The following is an 11,604-nucleotide window of genomic DNA, read 5'->3' as shown; positions in this document are numbered from 1 at the left end:
GTGGATTTATCCACGAAACTATTGCGCCATTCTCAAAACAAATCTAGCAGGGTTACAGGAACATACAATGGGTCCTAGCAGTATAGCTATCTTATATTGTGTTTTTGGCGCGTCATTTCAAGCCAAACATTTTTGTTGACGTTGCCTGCACGTCATAAAAGTGTGTCTCGTATCCAATTAGACATTGTCGAAGAAACGAGGAAACTGCATAATAATGCCGCACACTGTTTACCTTAACCGTTTCTTTTTTTCTTCAGTTTTTGATCCTAAGTTGTTTTTTCTATATTTATTGCACGTACAGCCCAAGCTGCACATGTCTCCACAATCAGTCGCCATCCTTAAAAATGTGTACAATAAAAAAAATACATGCTGCCATCTCTGAGCAGCACCGCAAACTGTGCTCGGCGGAACAAGCCTGGGATGTCCAAAAAGAGCCAAGGGGCGAGGTATAGTGCGCGGATGAGTTACACCCATCCTAAACGGTTTAGGAACAACCCTAGGTGGACGAGCGAGGCTCGTCCAAAATGGGTCAAGGTGCACCAACACCTTCCACGTTGTTGAATCTTATGTAGTAGTATATGATCCTAAATTACCAGACTAGGTTGCGGAAAGTAAAGAGTAAGAGGAGGACGGGACGTCATACCTTTTCATGTTCTCATTTTTTCGCCAGTCCTGTATTAAAAGGTTTTCATAGTAAAAGTGACGGTTGTATTTTATCTACCCTTTCGTTTCTCGCAATCTCCTGCCTACCAACTCAACCAGCAAAGTAATGCCCCCCCCCCCCCCCCCCCAACACACATCCAACCCACAATAGATATTTTTGGATATAAGATGCCATGAATGTGCTGTGCATGTGAACCAAGCTGAAGGCAAATTTGCGGTCTGAGGAAATAAAGAGTTACAAAACTGACAAACATGGCAGTAGCATACTTTTCACTTTTGCACATGTACAAGAACCGCTAATTTCTATTAGAAAAGCGGAAAAGCCCAAGGCTATCAGGTTACTCACCGACAGCAACTACCAGGAAGAGAAAGGGGGGGGGGGGGGGGTCATGATTGTGAGGGCAGCTGGTATGTAATGCTTGTGCTTTCCTGAAAGTTGCAAGTAAGGCTTTTTAAGAAAAATGACCCAAACTATTGCAACAAGATATTCTTTCATTTCATTTCTCATACCAAAAAGGTTGGCATGAGGAACTTTGCCCAACTGACACGACGCAGAATCTGGTACTCATCTGCGTCGAAAAGCTTCTGTAAAGACGCGTCTACCACGCCGCAATCACTTTGAATCTCCAATCAATCTTTCACCCAGCAAGACCTTTCTTGTGGCTGTGGTGTACTGAAGGCGCAAGTGCAAAGTGAGTGGAGGCATCTCCAAATGCCACTTAGCGGGCCCAGGACTTCACCGCCCCCACGCCAAAGTCCCCTCGAGCAGGACCATGCTTGTGTCTCTGCCATGGTTTGGTTTAGTAAGGCTAGTGGCAATTCGCACTAAGCCTATCATGGTGTTATGTCTCACTCCGCACGTAACAGTGGCGCACAGTTCTTGTTCAAAGCGGCAAATGTCGATTTCGATCTTGGACAACAGTGCCACAGTGTGGTCACAAACATGTTCGGCTCGTCCTGGCTGTCATTTGCGTGTCTGCTCCTTCGTGTGGATGCGCTTGGGAGACGGACGAACCGCGGACATGATCAATCCGTCTGTGGATCAGTTCGTCGTGTGACTCAGCCATCAATGAAGAGTGCTGTTCATTTTGAACTTGATATAAATAGCCCTTTTGCAAAATCCCCCAAGCACGAAGATTTGTGCGAGACTGTCCCTCGCCTAGCCGCTCTGCCTTGAGATTGCATTGCCTTGTCGCTTGCCTCCTCTTAATCCTCTGTTTTTCGATTCCATTACCTGTCCTTATCTATTCCAATGTATATGTTATTGCTTCTAAGCATAGGCGTAGACTTCGGGGGGGCATCGAGGCTCGTGCCCCCCCTGGTGAGATCCGCGGGGGGGGGGGGGGGGGAGAGAGGGGCAGGGCAGGGCCTTACCCTCGGGCCCTGCCCTGCCCCCCTAAGATACAGCGGTGTGCTGTATCTTAGTTAAGTAAGCGGCAGTCGAAGGCATACGCTACAATGCGAGTAAATGGAGCGAGCGTGGGTGGCCAAATCACAGCGCGCTCGGCTCTCGCATCACGATAGTTGATTCAGAGCTGTGCCTATCCCTATGACATGTGCGCGGCTGTTCATAAACGGCTCCTCTCGACTGTACGCGGGTCTAATTGAACGAACACAAACAGCTAACAGTGCGATAGGAATCTGTAGCAATGGTAGTATTCATACCGGGAAACGACGCGCGAAGCGGCGTGTTGTCTGTCGGCACTCCCATCGAAAAAGGCAAAATAAAGACACAAATACTATATATATACAAGAAACATTGTGCACAGAAGAGAATAGAAACCCTTAGAAGCGATAAAAAATACACTGGAATAGATAAAAATATGTAATGTAATCAAAAAACAGGATTAAGAGAAGGCAAGCGACAAGGCAATGCGATCTCAAGGCAGAGCGGCCAGGCGAGGACAATCTCTCCCACAATTCCTCGCGGGCGGGCCGGGGCGCTCGGGAAAATAGCGAATCGTCTATTAACTGGGCAGCACCTTTGTGTAGGATGGCTAACCCAACCTAAAACCCCTGGATATGTTTGTGTTAGTTTCTTAAGTGGTGTCAAAGTGCCAGTGCACGAGGCCCGTGCAGCACTTGGATGCAAATGGCAGTGTAGCCCTGAAATGAAAGGCATTTGGAAGTGAGTTGCATGTGTCTCTCGCGTTCATACAATTCAAGCTGAACCGTATGTACGCGATTTAGCGAGCGACGGCAATGAGCGACGGAGAGCTCTCATTGCTCGGTTTTTGGATCTCTAGAAAGCTTTGCTCATCGCCTCGGTCGCTTGCTCTCGTCGCTTTCATGTGGCTTGCCTCGTCGTGCAGCTGATCGAGCGATAGCAAAAAGGGTCGCCATCACTTTTCTTGTTGATCGCTAAATTGCTTACATGCGTTTTATACTTTATAGTTGTTGGCACTTGCCAAAATGTGAAGCATGCATTTTATTCAGGGCTTTGCCCTTGCTGACTCTCAGACTGCTGGGATAACTTTGGGTTCCAGTGAAATACGACCACGTGATTTCTCCCTTTGCTTATGAGCTGAGGAGGAAGTAGTTTAAAACACTTTTTTTTTCTGTTTCTTTTGACACTAGTCAATGCGCGTTTTTTTTTTCTCTCCTAACCTTTACAGTGAAGTACTGCCAGAGGGTTAGTAAATAAGTGCACCATACACATAATTTTTTTATAAGAAGTCAGTGCCCCAGTCGAGAGAGAACTCGTTTATACTCTTCGCAAGCAACATCATCAATACAGACGTTACTTCTAAAGGCGCACGTCACGCAATGTTTCGAGTAGTTTCCGAGGACGAAAATCGAACTTGAATCTAACCTCGCACAGTGGAAGCGAATACAAGCGCCATCACACAAACGGGTACCTTTAGCAGTCATGGGTTCCGCAAAACACACCGCCTAGCTGTCTGGTACCAAGCCGCCACCCGATTTGCAGAAATCAAGCTCCCTGATACACTCACCAAGTGTCTCGCTTGGCCCCCCTTGCCTCCGGTGGGACCTTTGCCTTTGGTTGCGTTCCCACAATCTGACTGCCCGTGCAGTGACAGGTCTGTTCCGTGGCTTCCTTGGCAAAAGCTCGAGGGTCATCCAATGCGGAAAGCACCTGTGCGACAAGGAACCGCACACGTTCGCTTTCACGCTGACTGCACACAAAAGGATCACGTTATAAACGCTCCGAACAGAAAGGACTCAAAAAGTAAAACGAGTGCGCGAGCACTCACCAATTAGACTCATATCCACAGCTGGTTTTATGGGCACGCCGGCACCTAGGACACTTCCTTTTTCCAAGAACGTTCTTCGATGTTTGTTCTGTCTGAAAGCGCCCGAAAGTTGCGAAAGTTTTGAAACTCGCTTCGTTTTTGAAAGCTTTTGTGTTTTGTTGCGATGGCGATTGCGATGCGGCGATGCTCGTTGGTTCCGAGTTCCGACCAAGTTTATTTGGCGCAACGTGAATTTGCTTGTTTTATTCGACTTAAATTAAAACTTTAAGATATAAAAAAATTGTTTTAAGATTTATAAAATTATTTGTAATAAAGCAGGTCGAAGCGCAATGTGTGCTAAACTGGAGCTTGGCTTCGTCAGCTTCGTTTCAATTTGACATGGCGGCGACCACTATTGTGCCGTCTACCGTGCTCGACCTATTTGCTGTGCATTGGTTGTCCTGTTATCCACCTCTTGCGATCCTCATCAGCCCCAAGCATGCTGTCTAAGTATTGTGTCCTCGCCGGAAAGAATATCCAGTCTTCTTGGAAGCGTTGCTCGAATGTCGTCGGCACCCACGAACCGACTCGGCAAGCCTCACGTCGTTGCTTGGTTCCTCCGCGTTTCCGGCAATGGATCCCCCAGCCCTGGCCTCAGCCCTACAGGACGTAGCCGGTGAAAAACAATCTACGACAACGCGGTGTCTTCGGAATGCGATTGCTACGATCAGTGGCTCTTAAAGCCTCAGTAGCCCCCCTTCAATAGTGAACTCTGCGATGTGAACGCCCTTACCTTCAGTGTCCGGAGACTGCTGCAAACCTCCGACGAGAGCGGACGTCTTCTCCGGGCTCCGCAAAGCCCAGAGAATTGTACGCGACTGTACGTGATCCTGGTATAAACATCGCCGCGCTCCGTAGGCCCGCCTAGGCCCGCCGAAGCACGTCCGCTGAGAGATCGGTTCGCTCGAGTCTCGTTCTGCGAGCGGCACGCCCGTTTCTGCTTCGAATATGGCTACAGCCGACATCGCCGCTTCGCAGCTCACCAATATCTCTGCGTCCATCCTGAGACAGGACATGAAAATCTCTCTAGAGCGAGACGACCAAGGTGGGAAATGGATCACCCCTGGAAAGCCCCGCAAATCTCGTCTTCCGGCCGACTTTGACCCCGAACTTCACGTAGTTATAGTGCATCTCCCAGTCCGTCCTGCTGGCGCAGCTGCGCTGCCTCTTGACAGTTTGCCGGCGTTCTTGCAAGCCACACAGCTCCTTGCTCATACATGTACCGACGTGTCGCTCCACCTCCGGCAAAATAACCGTCCTCCGCACCCATCACGAAGCGATCGTCAACTGGCTACTTCGCATCACCAATATCACCTTACAAAACATTTCCCCTCCCGTCCACTCCTACCTACCCCCGACGAGATCATCAATGATCTGGAGTCATATCAAGGTGACATCCTTCAAGCAAAGCGAGTAGGCACAGCAGGTTCAGCCATCATCACCTTCATCGGAACCCATGTCCCTTACACAGTGTACTACCGCCGCCTTGAATTACGCTGCCGTCCCCACAAACCTCGAGCCCATCATTGCAACAGCTGTGTCGAGTACGGACACCGCACTCTGGTCTGCCCGGGCAACCAGCGACGCTGCCCCCCGTGTTCCACCACCCTGGCCCGCCCAGACGAACCCCATCCCTGTACTCCCTGGTTTGCGTCGCCTAAACTCGCAGTGTGGTTCTCAAGCAGGGCACTTGGTCCCCAATAAGCTGCTGCACCTTCACTTACTCCAAGAGACGCATCCCTGAACAGTTCTAGCGGCATGTAAAGCGTAAATGCAGGATTCGGTTTATGGCAGTCACCTTGACAATTGCTACAGTGGAGCACACTGCTTACAGAAAGGGTCGTGCTAAGAACTGTAGGGGTGTGCTGGTCGTGGTACCTTTTCTACTACCCTTTTGGCGACGCCACGACCTGGAGCTGGAACCTCTCACAAGCATGGCAAGGGGCTGCTATACTGTGCATGCTACCTGGCTTCCATGAAAGCTGAGTCCTATGACCTGCCCAGCGAGCCACTGGTGCTCATTAACACGATTTAATTAAATGTGTGCATACTAGACGTCTTCAAGTTGAGTCGCTCGGAGTGCAGTGTATACCATGGAACCATTTCCAGTGGCCCCAAATACTCGACAGTTCGACGGTATAGTGTGCTCAGTCCACTTGTTCTCAACATGTTTATTAATCGTGATCCCTGCAATCAACTCCACTGCTGTTACGGACGACCTGATACTGGGGCCGCTTATCAGGTGGACCAAGAAACCACCAGGGTTTGCAGAACAGCATCGACAAGGTCTACTATAAACAGCCAGCTATGCTTCTTCGCACAGCCTGACAACAGTTTTGTTCAAAACGTGCGGAACACTGGGTTTTGTACTTAGCGTGTCCAGTAGACCAGGCCATAACAGACTTACGTGCCTTTCACCAGTGGCGTACCAACTTGGTTTTGAGTGGGGGGGGGGCAAACTAAACCCCCTTCCCCTCCCCTCCTCTCCCCCCCGGGACCGAGGAGCGGTGCCCTTGGTATCCCTTGGGCGCTGCCAGCCAGTGTTTGCCCTGCCCAGTGGTGGCTGTTTTAGGGGGGGGGGGAGGGGGGGGGGCAAAACACATGACTTGCCCCCCCCCCCCACTCTAAGAACTGGGGGACAAGCGCCCCCCTTGACCACCCGGTTGGTACGCCCATGCCTTTCACAGCCCTGGTCCTGCCACACCTAAAGTATTGCAGCTCCATATGAGACTCCTGTGAGGTTGATCTTGTAAGATCAATTGAAAGTGTTCATCGAAGGGCAACTATACACTATTCTTCGGCAGCCAAGCTCACTCCGGATCACTCACTGCTTTGACATTGGCTAGAATTCTGGCCCTTCAATGGACGACCAGAGTTGATCTCAAGTGTGGCCCTCCAGCGGGTTGTCTTATTATGCCTCCTAAACAGCGTTGTGGAACTGCAAGTTCATGAGACAGCACTGAAGGGAGTTGTTTGCAAGAATTGGGCTGGTGCCTTTCAACCGTTTCGTACTGTAGAGCAACAGCCTTCCTTCTTGGTGTTGTCTTCACTGTTCTGGCAATCCCTTTATTTGCACTCACGCAGAACCCCCCTAACAATCATCACAAGCTCGAAAATATCTGTAGACAGGAAACTCGCTACCTTCACTCCCACTGAGGTGGAGCAGTGCCAATGTGCTTTAACGTGAATTGCAGACTTTTACTTTATTTCTATTTTGTGTTTCCCCCCACTTTTATTTGTTCCTTTTGCAGGGTACTGCGGGTTTCTTGGTATAGTCTTTGGCCTCTTTACTATAACGAATTGCTCTTAGCAGAATTAGACGATAAAAGCACATCTAACGCTTTTATCCTCTACTATGGTGCTCTTTGCCACACAACTGTACTATTGTATTCAACCTAACGAAAAACGGGTTTTATGTCCGTTAAGTAAGAAACGGACACACTGTCCGTCAGAATTACGACAAATTGTTTGTAAAATTACGGAAATTTTTTACAGTGTGAACCCGAACCCGAACCGTTATATTGTTATCGCGATGAACCCGAACCGGAACTGAACCGGAAAAAAAAATAACGGTTACTGGCTCATGTCAAAACAGTTCGGCCACGCGCTGTTGACAATGAATGTGCTATCAATGCCATTTGTTTTTTAAGTGCCGTCAAGTGACACACACCTCGTTTACATATTTTTCTTCTCCACTCAATCTTAGGAATATAAACGCTGCATCCATGAATCTTGACAAACGCTGCATCCATGAATCTTGACATAGGAACCAGTATTGCGCTGGTCGCGGCTTGCACGGAAGGAAAGAAATTGAAAAGCTGTGCAAAAAAAAAAAAAAAAAAAAATCGCGTCACGGGATTTTATTTTCCTACAATCTCGTAAATCCTAAATGCTGCTGTGTGCTCATTTCATAACACGTTTCTAGAACGCGCGAGTTCTTGAAGCTTGCTTTCATCGGAATGAGAAAAGAAAAGGCTGTGGAGTTTGATAATAATGCATCCGGTTTCGTATAGGCACTTTGAAGCTAACATCTTTGTGAGACAGCGAACCCTTCTATTTTAATATTTATCCTATTACGTCCTTCTGGCGTTGCGTTCGGTGAAGTGGTTTTCATATTCCGTATCTTGTTTAATGAAAACTTCTTTAAGGGTCTAATTTGAGTTACCGAACGCTAGTTCAAATAAAGAAAGCTGTATTTTCTCCCCACTGTTCCTTCAATTGCTTACACGCCGAGGTGGCAGGATAGTTAGCGAGTTCTACTTGTAAGTGGGTTTGTAAGGAGGTCGCGGATTTTACAGCTACTGCGTCGGACCCAATTAGATGAAGTCCGAATGCGTAAACGTCGGTGAGGTACCTTTGAGTGCACATAAAGAAACCATTCCTGGTAGAAATCCCTGAGCCTTACTCTAAGATGTATCCCTTTTCGTATGTGCTGATTTCAGATGTTTTATTTGTAATTTATTTTGATGTTTCAATTTGTCATTTATAATTTCCGAACCGGTTCGTGAACCGGTTCAGCGCCCCGAACCGGTTCGCGGATCGAATTAATCAAACCGAAACTGAACCGGAACAAAATAAATTTACCTGAACCTGAACAGTAACCGAACACGTATTTTTTTCGGTTCGACACACTGATATATATATGTATATATATACATATATATATATGTATATATATATATATATCAGGATGAACGTTTTGCTCTTATAAAACACCTCAACATTGATCTGCTCAGGTCAGGTTTGTAAAAGGTTCAGGGATTTTCAGTTCTTGCTTTGCCATTTCATCTTTGAGCGAGTAGAAAAACAAAGACAGCAATTGGTACAGCAAACGTAGGCCCATACTCTTTGTTTTGAGTTGATGTTTATTCCTTTTAGATGAAGTGAATAAAATGTAATCTCCGTTTTGACTTTCAGAAACAACTTATGTGGATCATTAGGTCGCAGAAAGACCTTACAATCTATACTCTCATTACAGCTTTTTATGGCAATAATTAAAGGCTTTCACGCTATGGTTCACGTTTGAAATTTGAATTAAACAATGAAGATCGTCCTTGTAAAGATCTCGGTGGCCAAGTCCACTACCTAGACGGCAACCTTTCCTGTACGGTAAAACCTTAAAATTTTCAAGCACCTAAATGAGTCTGCAGTTTTTTTCCATTTTCCATTTTCCATTTGTGTGGGAAATTAATCGGGAATTACCATAATGGTGATAGAAGTGAGTAGATGTAACTGGCATCTTTCTTGACAGTGAAAGACGATAAAATATTGACGCACATCGAGCCACAACTCACCACACACGGCGCAGGATCAATAAGCTGGTAAACCTGAGCTGTTTTATTTCTTCTAATAAGCAAAAACTCAATTGTAAAAAAAAAGACATTTTCACATTTTAACTGGTTTGTCCTTCATTTTCAGCTCTGACTGTAAGCCTTTTTTGTTATACTCTGGGAATCTCCGGGGAGTCTTGTTTAGTCCGCCGCCGGGAATTCATTTCTTCGCGTCTCTGAGCATATCTGATGCTTGGAAACTACACTCGAGCACAAACTTGACCTTAACTTACTGGCACAGTTTTCAGCCAGGCCTGCGAAGCACTTCTCGGAAAACACGTTAGTATACTTCATCACAGAAGCGCTGTGAGGGGGCAATGTTGATTTCAGCAGATCCTCGTCCAGGTGCTTTGTCACGAAGCTAAAACATTCATTTCGATATTTTTATTAATGACGACCATCGTAAGGACACCTGATTAAATTCGTGAACTACAGCAATTGATAAAAGTTGAAACAATCAACTTCGAATGAGAAAAGCTTCAGCATATCACAGGAATGATAGCTGCAATTCAGACTGCTTCTTGTATATCTCATCATATGGATTTTACCAGGAGAGAAATACAGACCAAGATGAGAAATAAAATTTAAAAAAAAAATGACCGCGTTTCCACGTGATGATTGACGTTGATTGGGGCGAAGCTCTGGTGGTGCTGAAGATACTGAATTTGTTCATAGGTAGTGCTGATGGTGCTGATTTGTTTTTATTGCTCACAGGTAGTGCTGAGTTCCGGGTTGCGTTTCGACTTCATTATTACTGCTTTATGGTCGGTGAAATGCAGAGCCAGTGGTTCTTCTAGCCGATCAGCTTGGGTCCGCTAGAAGCCGTGGGAACGCATCTCCACCGCTTAAGTCAACGGTCCATGTCAGAAAGAGAATGTGTGGTATGGAACGTGGTTATTTTACGCATTTGAGCATTTGACCGCATCGCCCTCTCGTCTATAAACGTTGAGCCAATGCATGCAAAGTTTAACGCGATTATATACGCATTCGACCGCAGCGCCGTCTCCTGTATAGACGTTGAGTGGTTGCATGCAACGTTCCATCCATGACATCCCCAGCTCTTGACTTACTACCAATCTCAGAGCCCCCTACTCGTCCCGCAGTCGTGGCCGAGTGAGGATCCCAATTCCGGCTTTCAGCCAGAGCGGACGGCGCTATAAATCGCTCCCCGAAAGAGGCGGCGGCCGCTATCGGCCGCGGTGAAACGAATGTTTCTTTTCTGCCAAACGATTATCGTGTACTTTTGCCTGCTCTGCCCATCGGGGATGCTGCTAAGCTCAGCGTGATTCTTCACGCTGATCTTCAAGGAAGACCTTACCGGATTGAGGACTTCCATGAACCGTTGGACAAGGTGGGAGTTTTGCTGGGCGTGGCTGGTCTGTGGGCCTTCCAAATGAGCCACTTCTGGCTGCTGAAACTTCACTCGCTGGAAACAAAGACCAAGCTTCTGGAAGCCGGCAACTTGCAAGTAAAGGGCCGCTTTTGCCATCTTGTAGACCCGAGTCGGAGGGAGCTGCGCATCAAGCTCCACTGGATGACTTTCGACGTCCCAGTGGACACGGTGCGTCGTACCTTCGAGCCCTTCGGCTCGGTGAAAGAAATTAGCCGAGAAAAGTGGAAAGTGCCAGGCTTTGTCGACATTGAGTCCACCACGCTGGTGGTGCGGATGACGATGAAGGAGGGCGTTTCCTTGGAAAGCCGCCCACACCAGCTGCGGATCTGCGGGGGGAATGTCCTGGACGTCGCCCCTGGCCGTGCGCCGATATGCCTCCTGTGCCACCGAGCGGGGCACATACGCCGAGACTGCAGGGTGCCCCGGTGTAACCAGTGCCAGGCCTTCGGACACGAGGCCCCGTCGTGTGTGAAGACGTACGCACGCGTCACTGGCAACAACATCGCCGTGGCGTCGGACGACGCAGAGTGCATGGACGTGTTCGAGGCCAAGAGAGCAGCAACAGCGACGACGCCGACAGACCAGCAAACCCAGGGCGGGCCCGCAGAGAACGGCGGAGTCTGTGATGAGGCGAAACCAAGACCTTCGCCTGGGGCATCAAAAGACAAGGCGGCCCATCGAGGTAGTCGAAGAGGTCGCGGCCGAAAAGGTGACGGACGCTCCAGACGTCCCAGGGGCAACCGCCATGCCGGGGAACGATGACGGCAAGAACCGTGTCGACGAAGACGTCGGGACTGAAGTTCATGAAGAAGTCAAGGTCAAGGGTGACGACGGCGGCAACCCCGAGGAGGGCGAAGGTAGCGTCGAGGGCAGGCTCAGGGACGCAGAGACCGGAGCGGCGAGGCGACGGCAAGAAGGCGTAAGCTCCATGATCGCCGACAGGGAACTGCGACGCCTCGAGCGC

At 48.4% G+C, this 11,604-nt stretch overlaps 1 pseudogene; it reads left to right on the top strand.

The window, feature by feature from the left end:
• Positions 1-10,919: 10,919 nt before the first annotated feature.
• LOC115330911 lies at positions 10,920-11,604 on the top strand (annotated as a pseudogene).

Source organism: Ixodes scapularis, unplaced genomic scaffold (assembly GCF_016920785.2).
Source record: "Ixodes scapularis isolate PalLabHiFi unplaced genomic scaffold, ASM1692078v2 PGA_scaffold7__128_contigs__length_106722199, whole genome shotgun sequence".
In the NCBI taxonomy this organism is placed as follows: domain Eukaryota; kingdom Metazoa; phylum Arthropoda; class Arachnida; order Ixodida; family Ixodidae; genus Ixodes; species Ixodes scapularis.
Note: the sequence above shows the minus strand (reverse complement) of the source record. Positions and strands in the feature narration are given on the sequence as shown.